The 17805-nt window shown below is 26.7% G+C and overlaps 1 long non-coding RNA gene across 1 annotated transcript in view; it reads right to left on the bottom strand.

The window, feature by feature from the left end:
- The window catches only part of LOC126307615 (uncharacterized), an 82901-nt gene extending 75477 nt beyond the window's left edge, over positions 1-7424 (bottom strand). The window contains exon 1 of the long non-coding RNA XR_007553650.1: positions 6821-7424. This is a non-coding gene — a long non-coding RNA (uncharacterized LOC126307615). The remainder of the gene's footprint in view (positions 1-6820) is intronic.
- Positions 7425-17805: the final 10381 nt, after the last annotated feature.

Here is a 17805-nt window from a genome sequence, read left to right as displayed (position 1 = left end):
AAGATTCTAATTGATAAAAATAATGCAATAACACCTCCTAACTTATTAGGGATAGATCGTAGAATTGCATATACAAATAGGAAATATCATTCTGGTTGAATGTGAACTGGTGTTACTAATGGGTTGGCAGGTACAAAGTTATCTGGATCTCCTAATAGGTAAGGATTAATTAAACATAGTATAATTAATAATGATGTTATTATTACAAATGTAATAGAATCCTTAAAGGTGAAGTATGGATGGAATGGAATTTTTTCAATATCTCCATTTACTCCAAGAGGATTATTAGATCCTGTTTGGTGAAGAAAAAATAAATGAATTGCTGCTATAGCAGCAATAATAAATGGTAATACAAAATGGAATGTGAAGAATCGATTTAATGTTGCATTATCAACAGCGAATCCTCCTCATACTCATTGGACTAAATCTGTTCCTAAGTATGGGATTGCTGATAATAAATTAGTAATTACTGTTGCAAGATATTTGGCCTCAGGGTAAGACATATCCTATAAATGCAGTTGCTATAACTAAAAATAAAATCACTGTACCAATTATTCAGGTATGTATATATATATAAGATCCATAGTAAATTCCCCGTCCTACATGTAAGTAATTACAAATAAAAAATATAGATGCTCCATTTGCGTGTAAGGTTCGGATAATTCAACCATTATTTACGTCTCGGCAGATGTGTACTACACTACTGAATGCTATTTCAATATTTGATGTATAATGTATAGCTAAAAATAGTCCAGTTACGATTTGAATTACCAAACATAACCCTAATAGGGATCCAAAATTTCATCAAAATGAAATATTTGTTGGGGCAGGTAAGTCAATTAAAGAGTTATTAATAATTTTAATTAAAGGATGTCTTAATCGTAAGGGTTTATTCATTAGTAATTATCTTATTTTACGAATAGGTCCCTGATTAATATTGGTGATTTTAACAACTGCTAGTAGTGCTAAAAATAAATAAATTATTATTATTATTGTAATAATGAATGTTGGTCTATTATATAATTTTTCTAAAGATATTGTTATTTCTTGATAATTGATTGAATTATCAATATTTATAGTTTCGGTGTTTTTGAAAAAGTCTATAAATATAGATATATCTAGAATAATTAATATTAATATGATAAATACTCACATTATTAATGTAATAATTATAGTGATTGATTTAGGCTGAAATATTTCGTTTGATGCAATTCTTGTAATGTAAATAAATAATACTAGTATACCACCAAGAAATGTTAAAAATAAAATATATGATAATCAATATCTTTCTATTATTGTTCCTGTTATTAATCCAACTAGGAAGGTTTGAAGGATAATAAAAAGCATTATTGATAATGGGTGTCTTAATTTAATAAAATTAATATTTATTACATTTGATAATGATATAATTATTATTTTGATCATTTCAGGGGTTAGTTTATTTAAAATACCGGTTTTGGGGACCGATGATGGAAGCTTTTCCACCTCTGAAGTTTTAAAAGTGGGGGCTGGACTTATTTCCGGTTTACAAGACCGGCGTTTTTTTTAAACTATTAAAACTAATGTTTATATTCTCTATTTTTACTTCTTTATTGATTTATTTTGCTGGTGTTTATGTTTTTTCTTCTAAACATAAACATTTATTAATGGTTCTTTTGAGATTAGAATATATTGTTCTTTCTTTATTTATGTTAGTTATTGTTTTTCTTATTGAGTTTGATAATGATTATTTTTTTCCTGTTATTTTTTTAGTTTTTTCCGTTTGTGAGGGTGCTTTAGGTCTTTCTATTTTAGTTTCAATAATTCGTTCTCATGGTAATGATTTTTTAATTCTTTTGGTTTATCTTTATGTTAAAGTATTTATTTATAACTATTTTTTTGATCCCTCTTTGTTTATTAAATAATTGTTGATGGTTGGTTCATTCTTTAATGTTTCTGTCGGGTTTTGTTTTTATAATTTGTGTTTATTCATATGCTGATTTGAATATAATTAGATATTATTTTGGTATTGATTATTTTTCTTTTAGTTTAATTTTACTTAGTTTTTGGATTTGTTCTTTAATAGTCACTGCTAGAGGTTCAGTTTATTTAAGTTCATATCATTCTAATTTTTTTGTTTTTATGGTTTTGATTTTAATAATTATGCTTTATTGTTCATTTGCTAGATTAAGTCTTCTTTCTTTTTATATTTTTTTGAGGCTAGATTAGTTCCTACTTTACTTTTAATTTTGGGTTGGGGTTATCAACCTGAGCGTTTGCAGGCTGGTGTTTATTTAATTTTTTATACTTTGGTTGCTAGATTACCTTTATTATTAGTTTTATTTAAGGTTTATGATTTTTCTAATACTTTATATTTTCCTTTATTGGTTGATTTTGGTTCTTATTATTTTATGTTTTATGTATTTATAATTTTGGCTTTTTTAGTTAAGATACCTATGTTTTTGGTTCATTTATGACTTCCTAAGGCTCATGTAGAGGCCCCTATTTCAGGTAGAATAATTCTTGCTGGTGTTTTATTAAAGTTAGGTGGTTATGGTATTTTTCGTGTTATAAAGGTTATTTCTTATTTGGGTTTAAAGTTTAATTATTTTTGATTGTCTTTAGGTTTATCTGGGGGTGTTATTGTAAGATTTATTTGTTTTCGTCAGGTTGATTTAAAGTCTTTAATTGCATATTTTTCTGTTGCTCATATAAGAATGGTTATTGGTGGATTGATGACTATGAATTGATGAGGTTGTGTAGGTTCTCTTTCTCTAATGGTTGGTCATGGTTTATGTTCTTCTGGTTTATTTTGTTTATCTAATATTATTTATGAACGTTTAGGTAGACAAAGATTATTAATTAACAAGGGTATAATTAATTTGATGCCAAGAATGGCTTTATGATGATTTCTTTTAAGATCATCAAATATGGCTGCTCCTCCTTCTTTAAATTTGGTAGGTGAAATTAGATTATTAAATAGAATTATATCTTGATCTTCTTTTAGATTCTTTGCTTTGATTTTTTTTATCTTTTTTTAGAGCTGTTTATACTTTGTATATATATTCTTATTCTCAGCATGGGAATTATTATTCTGGTGTTTATACTTGTTCTCTTGGTTATTTTCGTGAATATCATCTTTTACTTTTACATTGATTGCCTTTAAATATTCTCTGTTTAAAGAGTGAATATTTCTTTGTTTAGTTTGCTTAAGTATTTTAATTAAAAATATTGTTTTGTGGAATCAATGATATGAAGTTTTTCATCTTAGGCCGTGAATTTATTTTCTATTTGTTCTTTGAGTTTTTTTTTCTTTGTTTATTTCGAGAACTATAATTTTTATTTTAGGTATTTATTATTTAATGATTGATTATAGAGTTTTTGTTGAGTGAGAGCTTTTCAATTTAAATGGTTCTATAGTTGTTATAACTTTAATTTTGGATTGAATATCTCTTATTTTTATATCTTATGTTATATATATTTCTTCTTTGGTTATTTATTATAGAGAGGATTATATATCTGGTGAAAAGAATATAAATCGTTTTATTATTATTGTTTTAATATTTATTCTTTCTATAGGTTTTTTAATTATTAGTCCTAATTTAATTAGAATTTTATTAGGTTGAGATGGTTTAGGTTTAGTTTCTTATTGTTTAGTTACTTATTATCAAAATGTAAAATCTTATAGTGCTGGTATATTAACTGCACTTTCTAATCGTATTGGTGATGTTGCTATTTTAATTTCTATTGCATGAATGTTAAATTTGGGTGGTTGAAATTATATTTATTATTATGATTTTATTTCTAATTCTTTTGAAATAAAGCTCATTACTATATTAATTGTTTTAGCAGCTATAACTAAGAGAGCTCAGATTCCTTTCTCTTCATGACTTCCTGCTGCTATAGCAGCTCCTACTCCTGTTTCTGCTTTAGTTCATTCTTCTACTCTTGTTACTGCTGGTGTTTATTTATTAATTCGTTTTAGACCAATATTGGATACTTATAATCGTGGTTGATTTTTACTTTTAATTGGTTGTATAACTATATTTATGGCTGGATTGGGCGCTAATTTTGAGTTTGATTTAAAGAAGATTATTGCTCTTTCTACTTTAAGACAACTTGGTTTAATAATAAGAATTTTGGCTATAGGTTATCCAAAGCTTGCATTTTTTCATTTATTGGCTCATGCTTTATTTAAGGCATTATTATTTATATGTGCAGGTTCAATAATTCATAATTTGAAGGATTCTCAGGATATTCGTTTTATAGGATCAATTGTTAATTTCATACCTTTAACTTCAGTTTGTTTTAATGTTTCTAGTTTATCTTTGTGTGGAATACCTTTTTTAGCGGGATTTTATTCAAAGGATTTAATTCTTGAGATGGTTTGTTTAAGATGAATTAATTGTTTAATTTTTTTTCTTTATTTTTTTCTACTGGTTTAACTGCTTCTTATTCTTTTCGTTTGTTTTATTATTCAATATCTGGTGATAATAATTTTTATTCTAGATTTTCTTTTGATGATAAGGGTTATTATATTTCATTTGGAATAATTGGTCTATTGTTTGTTGCTGTTGTTGGTGGTAGTCTTTTATCTTGATTAATTTTTCCTATTCCTCATGTGATTGCTTTACCTTATTATTTAAAGTTTTTAACTATTACAGTTGTTATTTTAGGTGCTTATTTAGGTTATCTTATTTCTAATTTTGATTTTTCTCATAATTTATTTTCTTTAAGTATACTTTCTTTTGTTAGATTTGCTGGTTCTATATGATTTATACCTTTTCTTTCAACTAAGTTTATTAGATATATTCCTTTAAAAATAGGTTATTATTCATCTAAGTCATTTGATTATGGTTGAGGTGAATTACTTGGTGGTCAAGGTTTATATAGATTATTTATTTATTTAATTGGTTATATTCAAGGTTGATATGATTCTAATTTCAAGATTTATCTTTTAACTTTTATTTTTTGAATATTTATTTTGGTAATATTGTTTTTCGTTTACTTAAATAGCTTATAATTAGAGCGTGACACTGAAGATGTTAAGGAAGTATTTTTACTTTTAAGTATTTATAAATATAGATATATTTTTTTTACAGTGAAAATGTAATGTTTTATTTAAACTATATAAATTTTAGAAATGTTAACGGAGTTTAACCGCTAATATAAAAAGTTAGCAGCTTTCATATTGGCTTTACATTTCCTTAATTGGAACTATTATAGTTCAATTATATTATTAACAGTAATACGCCTCTTTTTGGCTTCAATTAATAAGAATAAGGGTAGTACATACCAATCTTCCAGGTCGAAACTGACTGCAATATTTCGCTTCTTATTCTATTTAAGGTTGATTGATAATATCAATACTTTTTGAATGCAACCCAAATGTTATATTTAACTACAACCCTTTATTCTGCTCATTGTAATGCTCCTTGGTTTCATTCATGGTATAGTCCTCCTAATAGAACTAGAATAAAAAATATTGTTGATACTGTTCAGATTATAATGTCTGAAGTTTTAAAAATAATTACAATTGGTAGAATTAGTGCAATTTCTACATCAAAAATTAAAAAGATTACTGCGATTAGGAAGAATCGTATTGAGAATGGTATTCGTGCTGATCTTTTTGGATCAAACCCACATTCAAATGGTGATCTTTTTTCTCGATCATTAATTAATTTTTTTGATAGTGTTGTTGCCAGGATTATAACAATTATTGGAATAATAAATCTAATGAAAACTCTTGTTGATAGAATTAGAATTGTTTTTCTTGATTTATATCAAGCTTTCTGATTGGAAGTCAAATGTACTATTTATACTAGAAAAACAATTATCTACCTCATCAATTAATAGAGATATATAAGAATAATCATACTACGTCTACGAAGTGTCAGTATCATGCTGCTGCTTCAAATCCAAAGTGATGTCTTGGTGAAAATTGATTTATTGAGTGTCGAAGTAGACATGTTGATAAAAAGATTGTTCCAATAATTACGTGTAAACCATGGAATCCTGTTGCAACAAAGAATGTTGATCCATAAACTGCATCTGCAATGGTAAAAGGTGCTTCTCAATATTCATATGCTTGAAGTATTGTAAAGTATAGTCCTAATAACACTGTGAAGAATAATCCTTGTAGTGCTTGAGTATGATTAGATTCCATTAAACTATGATGTGCTCATGTTACTGTTACTCCTGATGCTAAAAGAATAGCTGTATTAAGTAATGGAATTTGTATAGGGTTAAAGGGTTGAATTCCTATTGGAGGTCATAGTATTCCTAGTTCAATTGTTGGTGCTAATCTTCTTCTAAAGAATGCTCAAAAAAAAGAAACGAAAAATAATACCTCTGATGCAATAAATAAAATTATTCCTCATCGTAATACGATTGATACAAATCCTGTATGTAATCCTTGATATGTTCCTTCTCGTACTACATCTCGTCATCATTGAATTATAGTTAGTAGGGTAATTCCAAATCCAATTATGAATAAGTTAATATTAAATAGGTGGAATCATTTTGCTAGTCCTGATACTAGGACTATTGCTCCAATTGCTCCTGTTAATGGTCAAGGTCTATAGTCTACTAAGTGGAATGGGTGGTTTGAGTGAGTTGTTAACATAGGTTTAATATACTTCTCTAGAATATAGAGTTCTTAGAATTGAGAAAACATAGGCTTGAATTATTGCTACTGCTGATTCTAGAATTAATAGAAGTATTTGTCCAATAATTAGTAATGAGATTAAGTTTATTGCTATAGATGGTCCTGTGTTTCCTAATAAGGCTAATAATAAGTGTCCTGCAATTATATTTGCTGCCAACCGTACTGCTAATGTACCTGGTCGAATAACATTACTAATTGTTTCAATTAGTACTATAAATGATATTAATGCAGGCGGTGTACCTTGTGGTACAAGGTGTGTAAATATATGATTAGTATGGTTAATTCATCCAAATAATATAAATCTTAGCCATATAGGTAGGGCAATTGCAAATGTTAATGCTAAATGTCTTGTTCTAGTAAAAATATAAGGGAATAATCCTATGAAATTGTTAAATAATATTATAATAAAAATTAAGATGAAAATGAATGTTGTTCCATTAAATGATTTTGGTCCAAGAAGTGTTTTAAATTCATTATGTAAGGTTAAATTTAGTTTATTTCAGATAATGTTAATTCGTGATGGTGTAAGTCAAAATAGTGATGGGATTAATAATAGTCCTAGAAATGTTCTAGTTCAATTTAATGATAAATTAAAGATGTTAGTTGATGGGTCAAATGTTGAGAATAGATTTGTTATCATTTTCAATTTAAGTTTTTTATTTCAATTGTTCCTTTTTCTGCTCTTTTAATAAGGTTAGGTTTAAATGAGAAGAAGTTTATTTGATTAAACAAGATTAATGTAGCTGAAAATATAATGAATAGTGAGAATCATATAAGAGGGGATATTTGAGGGATTTGGATATAATTTCCCCATCAGAAGTAGTCGTTAATTTACTATTATTTGGTTTAAGAGACCATTACTTACTTTCAGTCATCTGATGAATTTCAAGGTGTACTAATTTTTTTTAGTTACTTTAGATTGACACTCTCATGTTATTTATTTTAACTAACTCCTTAAATTATCTTAGATAATCACTTAATAAATAAATTTACTGAAGTTCTTTCAATTACAATTGGTATAAATCTGTGGTTTGCTCCACAGATTTCTGAGCATTGTCCAAAGAATAATCCAGGTCGATTTATTGTGAATGTTCCTTGATTTAACCGACCTGGCGTTGCATCAATTTTAACCCCTAATGCAGGAACTGCTCATGAGTGTAGAACATCTGATGCTCTTGTTAATACTCGTACTTCTGTATTTATTGGTAGGATTGTTCGGTTATCTACATCTAGTAGTCGGAATCCATCATTTTCTAGGTCTTGTTCTGGTGTTATATAAGTGTCAAATTCTACGTCTATGAAGTCTGAATATTCATATCTTCAATATCATTGTCGTCCAATGGTTTTAATTGTAATTATTGCATCTACTGAATCATCAAGTAAATATAATAGTCGTATTGATGGAAGGGCAATAAAAATTAATGTAATTGCTGGTAAAGCTGTTCAGATTGTTTCAATTAAATGTCCATGAAGTATATTACGGTTAGTATAGGCAATAAATAATATATAACTTAGGGCATAACCTACAATTACTGTAATTAATAATAATACGACCATAGTATGATCATGAAAGAATGATAATTGCTCCATTAATGGTGAAGCACCATCTTGAAGAGATAAATTTGATCATGTTGCCATTAATAAATATATTCTAATAAAAGGTCAAACCTTTATTTGTAGAGCTTAAATCTACTGCACTAATCTGCCATATTAGAATCTAGAGATTAATGGTAATTCTGAGTAACTATGTTTTGCAGGAGGGTTATTTTGTAGTCATTCTGTTGATCTTCTTATGTTAGCTCTAAATATAATTGCTCGGTTTGTAATCATTCTTTCTCATATAATTACAATGAATATAATGATTCCTACAATAGAAATTGTAGACCCAATTCTTGATACTACGTTTCATGATGTATATGCGTCTGGGTAGTCAGAGTATCGTCGAGGTATTCCTGCTAATCCTAGGAAGTGTTGAGGAAAGAATGTTAAATTTACTCCAATGAATATAATAGTAAATTGGATTTTTAATCATGTATTATTTATAGTTAATCCTGTAAATAGTGGATATCATTGAATGACACCTCCTATAATTGCAAATACTGCTCCTATAGATAATACATAATATTAGATAAACAAAATAAACCAGAAGAACATAAACCATGACCAACCATTAGAGAAAGAGAACCTACACAACCTCATCAATTCATAGTCATCAATCCACCAATAACCATTCTTATATGAGCAACAGAAGAATATTGAATTAAAGACTTTAATCAACCTGACGAAAACAAATAAATCTTACAATAACACCCCCAGATAAACCTAAAGACAATCAAAAATAATTAAACTTTAAACCCAAATAAGAAATAACCTTTATAACACGAAAAATACCATAACCACCTAACTTTAATAAAACACCAGCAAGAATTATTCGACCTGAAATAGGGGCCTCTACATGAGCCTTAGGAAGTCATAAATGAACCAAAAACATAGGTATCTTAACTAAAAAAGCCAAAATTATAAATACATAAAAAAAATAATAAGAACCAAAATCAACCAATAAAGGAAAATATAAAGTATTAGAAAAATCATAAACCTTAAATAAAACTAATAATAAAGGTAATCTAGCAACCAAAGTATAAAAAATTAAATAAACACCAGCCTGCAAACGCTCAGGTTGATAACCCCAACCCAAAATTAAAAGTAAAGTAGGAACTAATCTAGCCTCAAAAAAAATATAAAAAGAAAGAAGACTTAATCTAGCAAATGAACAATAAAGCATAATTATTAAAATCAAAACCATAAAAACAAAAAAATTAGAATGATATGAACTTAAATAAACTGAACCTCTAGCAGTGATTATTAAAGAACAAATCCAAAAACTAAGTAAAATTAAACTAAAAGAAAAATAATCAATACCAAAATAATATCTAATTATATTCAAATCAGCATATGAATAAACACAAATTATAAAAACAAAACCCGACAGAAACATTAAAGAATGAACCAACCATCAACAATTATTTAATAAACAAAGAGGGATCAAAAAAATAGTTATAAATAAATACTTTAACATAAAGATAAACCAAAAGAATTCAAAAAATCATTACCATGAGAACGAATTATTGAAACTAAAATAGAAAGACCTAAAGCACCCTCACAAACAGAAAAAACTAAAAAAATAACAGGAAAAAATAATCATAATCAAACTCAATAAGAAAAACAATAACTAACATAAATAAAGAAAGAACAATATATTCTAATCTCAAAAGAACCATTAATAAATGTTTACGTTTAGAAGAAAAAACATAAACACCAGCAAAATAAATCAATAAAGAAGTAAAAATAGAGAATATAAACATTAGTTTTAATAGTTTAAAAAAAACGCCGGTCTTGTAAACCGGAAATAAGTCCAGCCCCCACTTTTAAAACTTCAGAGGTGGAAAAGCTTCCATCATCGGTCCCCAAAACCGGTATTTTAAATAAACTAACCCCTGAAATGATCAAAATAATAATTATATCATTATCAAATGTAATAAATATTAATTTTATTAAATTAAGACACCCAATATCAATAATGCTTTTTATTATCCTTCAAACCTTCCTAGTTGGATTAATAACAGGAACAATAATAGAAAGATATTGATTATCATATATTTTATTTTTAACATTTCTTGGTGGTATACTAGTATTATTTATTTACATTACAAGAATTGCATCAAACGAAATATTTCAGCCTAAATCAATCACTATAATTATTACATTAATAATGTGAGTATTTATCATATTAATATTAATTATTCTAGATATATCTATATTTATAGACTTTTTCAAAAACACCAAAACTATAAATATTGATAATTCAATCAATTATCAAGAAATAACAATATCTTTAGAAAAATTATATAATAGACCAACATTCATTATTACAATAATAATAATAATTTATTTATTTTTAGCACTACTAGCAGTTGTTAAAATCACCAATATTAATCAGGGACCTATTCGTAAAATAAGATAATTACTAATGAATAAACCCTTACGATTAAGACATCCTTTAATTAAAATTATTAATAACTCTTTAATTGACTTACCTGCCCCAACAAATATTTCATTTTGATGAAATTTTGGATCCCTATTAGGGTTATGTTTGGTAATTCAAATCGTAACTGGACTATTTTTAGCTATACATTATACATCAAATATTGAAATAGCATTCAGTAGTGTAGTACACATCTGCCGAGACGTAAATAATGGTTGAATTATCCGAACCTTACACGCAAATGGAGCATCTATATTTTTTATTTGTAATTACTTACATGTAGGACGGGGAATTTACTATGGATCTTATATATATATACATACCTGAATAATTGGTACAGTGATTTTATTTTTAGTTATAGCAACTGCATTTATAGGATATGTCTTACCCTGAGGCCAAATATCTTTTTGAGGTGCAACAGTAATTACTAATTTATTATCAGCAATCCCATACTTAGGAACAGATTTAGTCCAATGAGTATGAGGAGGATTCGCTGTTGATAATGCAACATTAAATCGATTCTTCACATTCCATTTTGTATTACCATTTATTATTGCTGCTATAGCAGCAATTCATTTATGTTTTCTTCACCAAACAGGATCTAATAATCCTCTTGGACTAAATGGAGATATTGAAAAAATTCCATTCCATCCATACTTTACCTTTAAGGATTCTATTACATTTGTAATAATAACATCATTATTAATTATACTATGTTTAATTAATCCTTACCTATTAGGAGATCCAGATAACTTTGTACCTGCCAACCCATTAGTAACACCAGTTCACATTCAACCAGAATGATATCTCCTATTTGCATTTGCAATTCTACGATCTATCCCTAATAAGTTAGGAGGTGTTATTGCATTATTTTTATCAATTAGAATCTTAATAATTTTACCATTTTATAATAAAACACCATTCCGAGGCATTCAATTTTACCCTATTAATCAAATTTTATTCTGAATTATAGTAGTTGTTGTATGCTAACTAACGTGAATTGGTAAACGACCTGTTGAAGAACCTTATATTATAACAGGTCAAATCTTAACAATTATTTACTTCACATATTTCTTAATTAATGTCCATGTCGCAAACGCATGAGATAAATTAATTAAGGAATAAAGTTAATTAGCTTAGGAAAAGCATATGTTTTGAAAACATAAAATTAGAAGTTTAACTCTTCTATTAACTTTTCTCAAAAAATTTCACTAAACAAATGAGATAAATAAAATCTTTAAACCAACAAAGAAAATAAAAAAATTCAAAGATAAAGGTAAAAAACTTTTTCAAGCTAAGTACATTAATTTATCATAACGGAACCGTGGTAATGTTCCGCGAACCCAAATAAAACCAAAAGATATAATAGCAAGCTTAATAAAAAATATAAAAGAATAAAAATCACGGCCCAAAAAAATTAAAGCCAATAACATTCTTATGAAGACAATTCTAGTATATTCAGCTAAAAAAATTAAAGTAAAACCACCCGCACCATACTCAATATTAAATCCTGAAACTAACTCAGATTCCCCTTCAGCAAAATCAAAAGGAGTACGATTAGTTTCAGCTAAGCAAGAAGCAAAACAAGCTACAGCTAAAGGAAAAGAAATAATAATAAATCAACAATAAAGCTGATAGTTTATAAAATCAAACATATTAAAACTACCAATTAAAATAATTAAAGACAATAAAATTAAAGCTAAACTAACTTCATAAGAAATTGTTTGAGCAACAGAACGAAGAGAACCTAATAATGAATAATTTGAATTAGAAGATCAACCAGCAATTATAACAGTATAAACACCTAATCTAGTACAACATAAAAAAAATAAAAATCCATAAGAAAAAGAACACATATAAGTTAAATAAGGAAAAATTACTCAAACGGCTAAAGAAATCATTAAATTAAAAACAGGGGAAAAATAATAAAGTAGGTAATTAGATATAATAGGAATTGGCTGCTCCTTACAAATTAACTTAATAGCATCTCTAAATGGCTGAGGAATTCCAACAAAACCTACCTTATTTGGACCCTTTCGAATCTGAATATAACCTAAAACCTACATAAATGAATTCTAAATTCAACACATTAATCTGTCAAAATAGTAAATAAATTAATATTAATCAATATAACAAAAAATATTTTAACCATATGGTCCTTTCGTACTAATATGGATTAACAATCTTAGGATAGAAACCGACCTGGCTCACGCCGGTCTGAACTCAGATCATGTAAGAATTTAAAGGTCGAACAGACCTAATCATTGGGCTCCTGCACCCAAAATTTTTCTTAATCCAACATCGAGGTCGCAATCTGCTTTGTCGATATGAGCTCTCAAAAACAATTACGCTGTTATCCCTAAGGTAACTTAATCTTATGATCATAAATTATGGATCAAAATAACAAACATAAATAAATGATATAATAATGAAGAGTTTATCTATTCTTCATGTCACCCCAACAAAACATCATCATTAAATATAGAAAGACAACAAAAACTATATAAAAGTAAAATGTCAAGCTCTATAGGGTCTTCTCATTCTAAAGAAGAATTTAAGCCTTTTGACTCAAAAGTTAAATTCAAAAATTTATTAAGAGACAGTTGATTTCTCGTCAAGCCATTCATTCCAGCCACTAATTAAGAGACTAATGATTATGCTACGGTCAAAATACCGCGGCTCTTTAAAAATACGCTCAGTGAGCAGGCCAGACCTCAAAATATAAACAAGAGGACATGTTTTTGATAAACAGGCGGAAATCAATTTTGCCTAGTTCCTTATAATAAGTTCACAAGGTAAAAATTTCATACAAATAAATATACTAATTCTATCATTATTACAAAAATTTTAAAATTAAATTAATAATCTTAATAAAAAACCTAAAATATTTATAAAATCAAAATAAAAAATAATGAACTAAAACGTAATCTTAAAGATAGCTGGTTTAAAGCTTACTATTATATTTCTATAAAATAAATTATAGGTTATTAACTTCAAAGCTTATCCCTTAAAGAATAAATAAGTTAATATTTTTACTTAAAAAATTAAATAAAAACAAATAACTTTAAAAAATTAAATTTTTTCTTAAGAAACTAGATATCTTGGGAAACGATTAACATCTCATTTCTATAAATAATTTAATAATAATTATGATACATTAACTATAAATTATTTATAAATCAACCCAATTCGAGACAAGTAAAATAAATACTAAAATTTTGATAAACCCTGATACAAAAGGTACAATAAATAAAATCTACTTAAAAAAATTTAAAATAATATTTCATAAAACACTTACATTACCAATAAACTATAATTTAAAAAATCAATTCTATAAAATATACTAAGACAAAAATACAATAAAATTATTTATATTAAATAATTAAATAAACAAAAAATAAATATAATAAAATAAATAATCAAGATATCCTGATTTGCACAGAAAAATTTTCAGTGTAAATGAAACACTTTACTAATAAGTTATATCTTGAAACTCTTCCTAGATACACTTTCCAGTACATCTACTATGTTACGACTTATCTCATCTAAATTGAAGCTACTTTAAAATAAAATAGAATAATCAATAATGAGAGCGACGGGCGATGTGTACACATCTCAGAGCCAATATCAGTTAAATTAAATAAATTAAATTACTATCAAATCCACCTTCATTAACAGTATTTCACTATCAAATCCGTTATAAACAAAAATCTATTGTAACCCACCTCCTCTTAACTATAAGCTGCACCTTGACCTGAAATATTTTATAATTATAAATCTTGAGAATTATAACTCTAAAAAGATTCTCTGATAACGGAGATATACAAACAAATAAATTAAGTAGAGCAAATCGTGTATTATCAATCATGGGGTAGGTTCCTCTGAATGGAATGAGATACCGCCAAATTCTTTGGGTTTAAAGACCTTAACTAATAGTACCCTGGTAAATATAATTAACATTTAAAATAATAGGGTATCTAATCCTAGTTTATTATTTAAATTTCACAGATTCATAAAAAGGGCCACAAATAAATTTTAACATTTCACCTTACAAATTTATATTTCAACCCTAATAATATAAACAACTGTTTTAACCAATAATATTCACTTGTATCAATCGTATAACCGCGGCTGCTGGCACGAATTATGCCGATACTAAATCAATTGCTAAATCCAAAATCACTTGATAATTAAATCAAATTACTGCAAAAAGAACATTTAGTCTAACAAAACTTACATATTATACAAAGAAAAAGTGAATAAACAAGCAAGAATAAAACTTTTAAAAATAAAAAATAAGAAAATTTTAAATCTATTAATTCAGGAAAAATTAAAAGATTCAAATATTTAAAGAAAAAAAAAGAAAAAAACCACAAACATTAACAAAAAAAGAAACGCCCCTATGTATGACCACAACAACTTCTCTATTATATATAATTAAAGATTAATATGGAACATGTATAGCAATAAATGTATTATATTCTTTCTTATTTAATCTTTCTTTTCACTAATAAATAAAGAAAGATTAAATAACATAATAAATATATTTTATACAATTATGTAATTTAATATAATATGTTATTAATATGAATTCTTTTTTTATATTAAGTTAACTTTCATATATATTTGTTAAATAAACTAATTATAGATAATTTACATAATTATATTATTATAATTAATATAATTATTTATATTAATTATAATATTTTATATTTAAATTAATAATTTTATTTATTATATCCTATTATAATATTATTAAATATTAAATTACATATTATTAAATATATTATATTATAATAACCTATTTTAAGCTAAAAACATAAGTAGCTATAATCCTAGGTAAATAATTGCATTAAAATAATCAATTGATAATGGTAAGATGAACTTATAATACTTTAATTTCAATTAAATGTAATATATTAATATAAATTATTTATTATATATATATATAAAAAAAATAAAATGAGCAGGATAAATTAATCCTAATTAAACAAAATAATACATAAAAGAATTTCAAAAAAAAACTTTCGATTTATATATTAAATAAATGAAGTGCCTGATTAAAGGGTTACCTTGATAGGGTAAATAAAGTAAATAAAATTACCTTCATTAAAATTACATAAGATAGAATTAAACTACCTCCTTTAGTATCAAAAACTAACGTGCATCATACACCTTAATGTAAAAAGGTAAGCTAAACTAGCTAATGGGTTCATACCCCATTTATAGAGGTATCAATCCTCTCCTTTTTAATGACCAACAACTCTACAAAACTTCTCTTCCTATCAACATTAATGATAGGAACGATCCTGTCCATTTCATCAAATTCCTGATTTGGGGTTTGAATAGGACTTGAGATCAACTTACTTTCATTTATTCCGCTCCTAACAAGAAATAAAAATATAATAATGAATGAATCATCAATTAAATTTTTTATTGTCCAAGCAATAGCATCGACAATATTATTATTTTCAATTTTGCTGATTCAAATAAAATATCCCATGGGATGGGAAACAGAATTTATCCCATCAATAATAATTAGATCTAGACTATTATTAAAGATTGGAGCTGCACCTTTCCATTTCTAATTTCCAGAAGTTATAGGAGCATCAAGATGAAATAATTGTTTAACATTAATAACATGACAAAAAATCGCCCCAATAATGGTCTTATCTTATTGTATTCAATTAAGAACTTTTATTTGAACAATTATTATCTTAAGAATTATTATTGGGGCAATAGGAGGTTTAAATCAAACATCCTTACGACAACTTTTAGCATATTCATCAATCAGACATCTAGGTTGAATAATTAGATCATTAACAGTCAGAGAAAACATCTGAGAACTATACTTCATTATTTACTCACTATTAAGATTAATTATAGTTTTATTATTTAAGCAAATAAATTTATTTTTCATAAATCAAATTTATTCAGCCAGAAATATAAAAACCGAAATTAAATTCATAATATTCTTATCTTTATTATCTTTAGGTGGACTACCACCATTCCTTGGATTCTTACCAAAATGAATTGTAATACAATCATTAATAGAAAACAATATAACAACTATTATAACTATTATAGTTGTATTAACTACAATTACACTCTACTACTATATACGTATTAGATTCTCAGCTCTAATTATATCATACACAGAAAATTCGTGATCTATAAAGATAAAGTCCCAAAAATCAAGAATCATTCTTCCTATAACAGTAATAATTTCAACAATAGGATTGATTTCAACATCAACCTTAATTTCATTATACTAAGGACTTAAGTTAATCAAACTAATAACCTTCAAAGTTATAATTAAAAGAATAATCTTTTAGGCCTTAGTAAAATTGTACACCTCTAGAATTGCAGTCTAGAATCATAATTGAATATAAGACCTAAATATGATAAGAGAGAAAACATCTCATAAGTAGATTTACAGTCTACCACCTAAAATTCAGCCATCTTACCGCAAAAATGATTATTCTCAACAAACCATAAGGACATTGGTACTTTATACTTCATATTTGGAGCATGAGCAGGAATAGTAGGAACATCAATAAGAATACTTATTCGTGCTGAACTTGGCCAACCCGGATCTCTAATTGGGGATGACCAGATTTATAATGTTATTATTACAGCTCACGCATTCGTAATAATTTTCTTTATAGTAATACCTATTATAATTGGTGGATTTGGTAATTGACTTGTTCCACTAATAATTGGTGCACCAGATATAGCATTTCCACGAATAAATAATATAAGTTTTTGATTACTACCACCTTCACTAACCCTTCTTCTTACATCTTCTATAGTAGATAATGGTGCTGGTACAGGATGAACAGTTTACCCTCCTCTAGCAGGAGCTATTGCACACGGGGGTGCATCTGTAGATCTAGCTATTTTTTCACTGCACTTAGCAGGTGTATCATCTATTCTTGGTGCAGTGAATTTCATTACAACAGCAATTAATATACGATCAGAAAGTATAACTTTAGCTCAACCACCTTTATTTGTATGATCTGTAGCTATTACAGCATTACTTCTCCTTCTTTCACTTCCAGTTTTAGCAGGAGCTATTACTATATTATTAACAGATCGAAATTTAAATACATCATTC

This window comes from Schistocerca gregaria, unplaced genomic scaffold (assembly GCF_023897955.1).
Source record: "Schistocerca gregaria isolate iqSchGreg1 unplaced genomic scaffold, iqSchGreg1.2 ptg000350l, whole genome shotgun sequence".
Lineage (NCBI taxonomy): Eukaryota > Metazoa > Arthropoda > Insecta > Orthoptera > Acrididae > Schistocerca > Schistocerca gregaria.
This window is presented reverse-complemented; position numbering and strand designations above follow the sequence as displayed.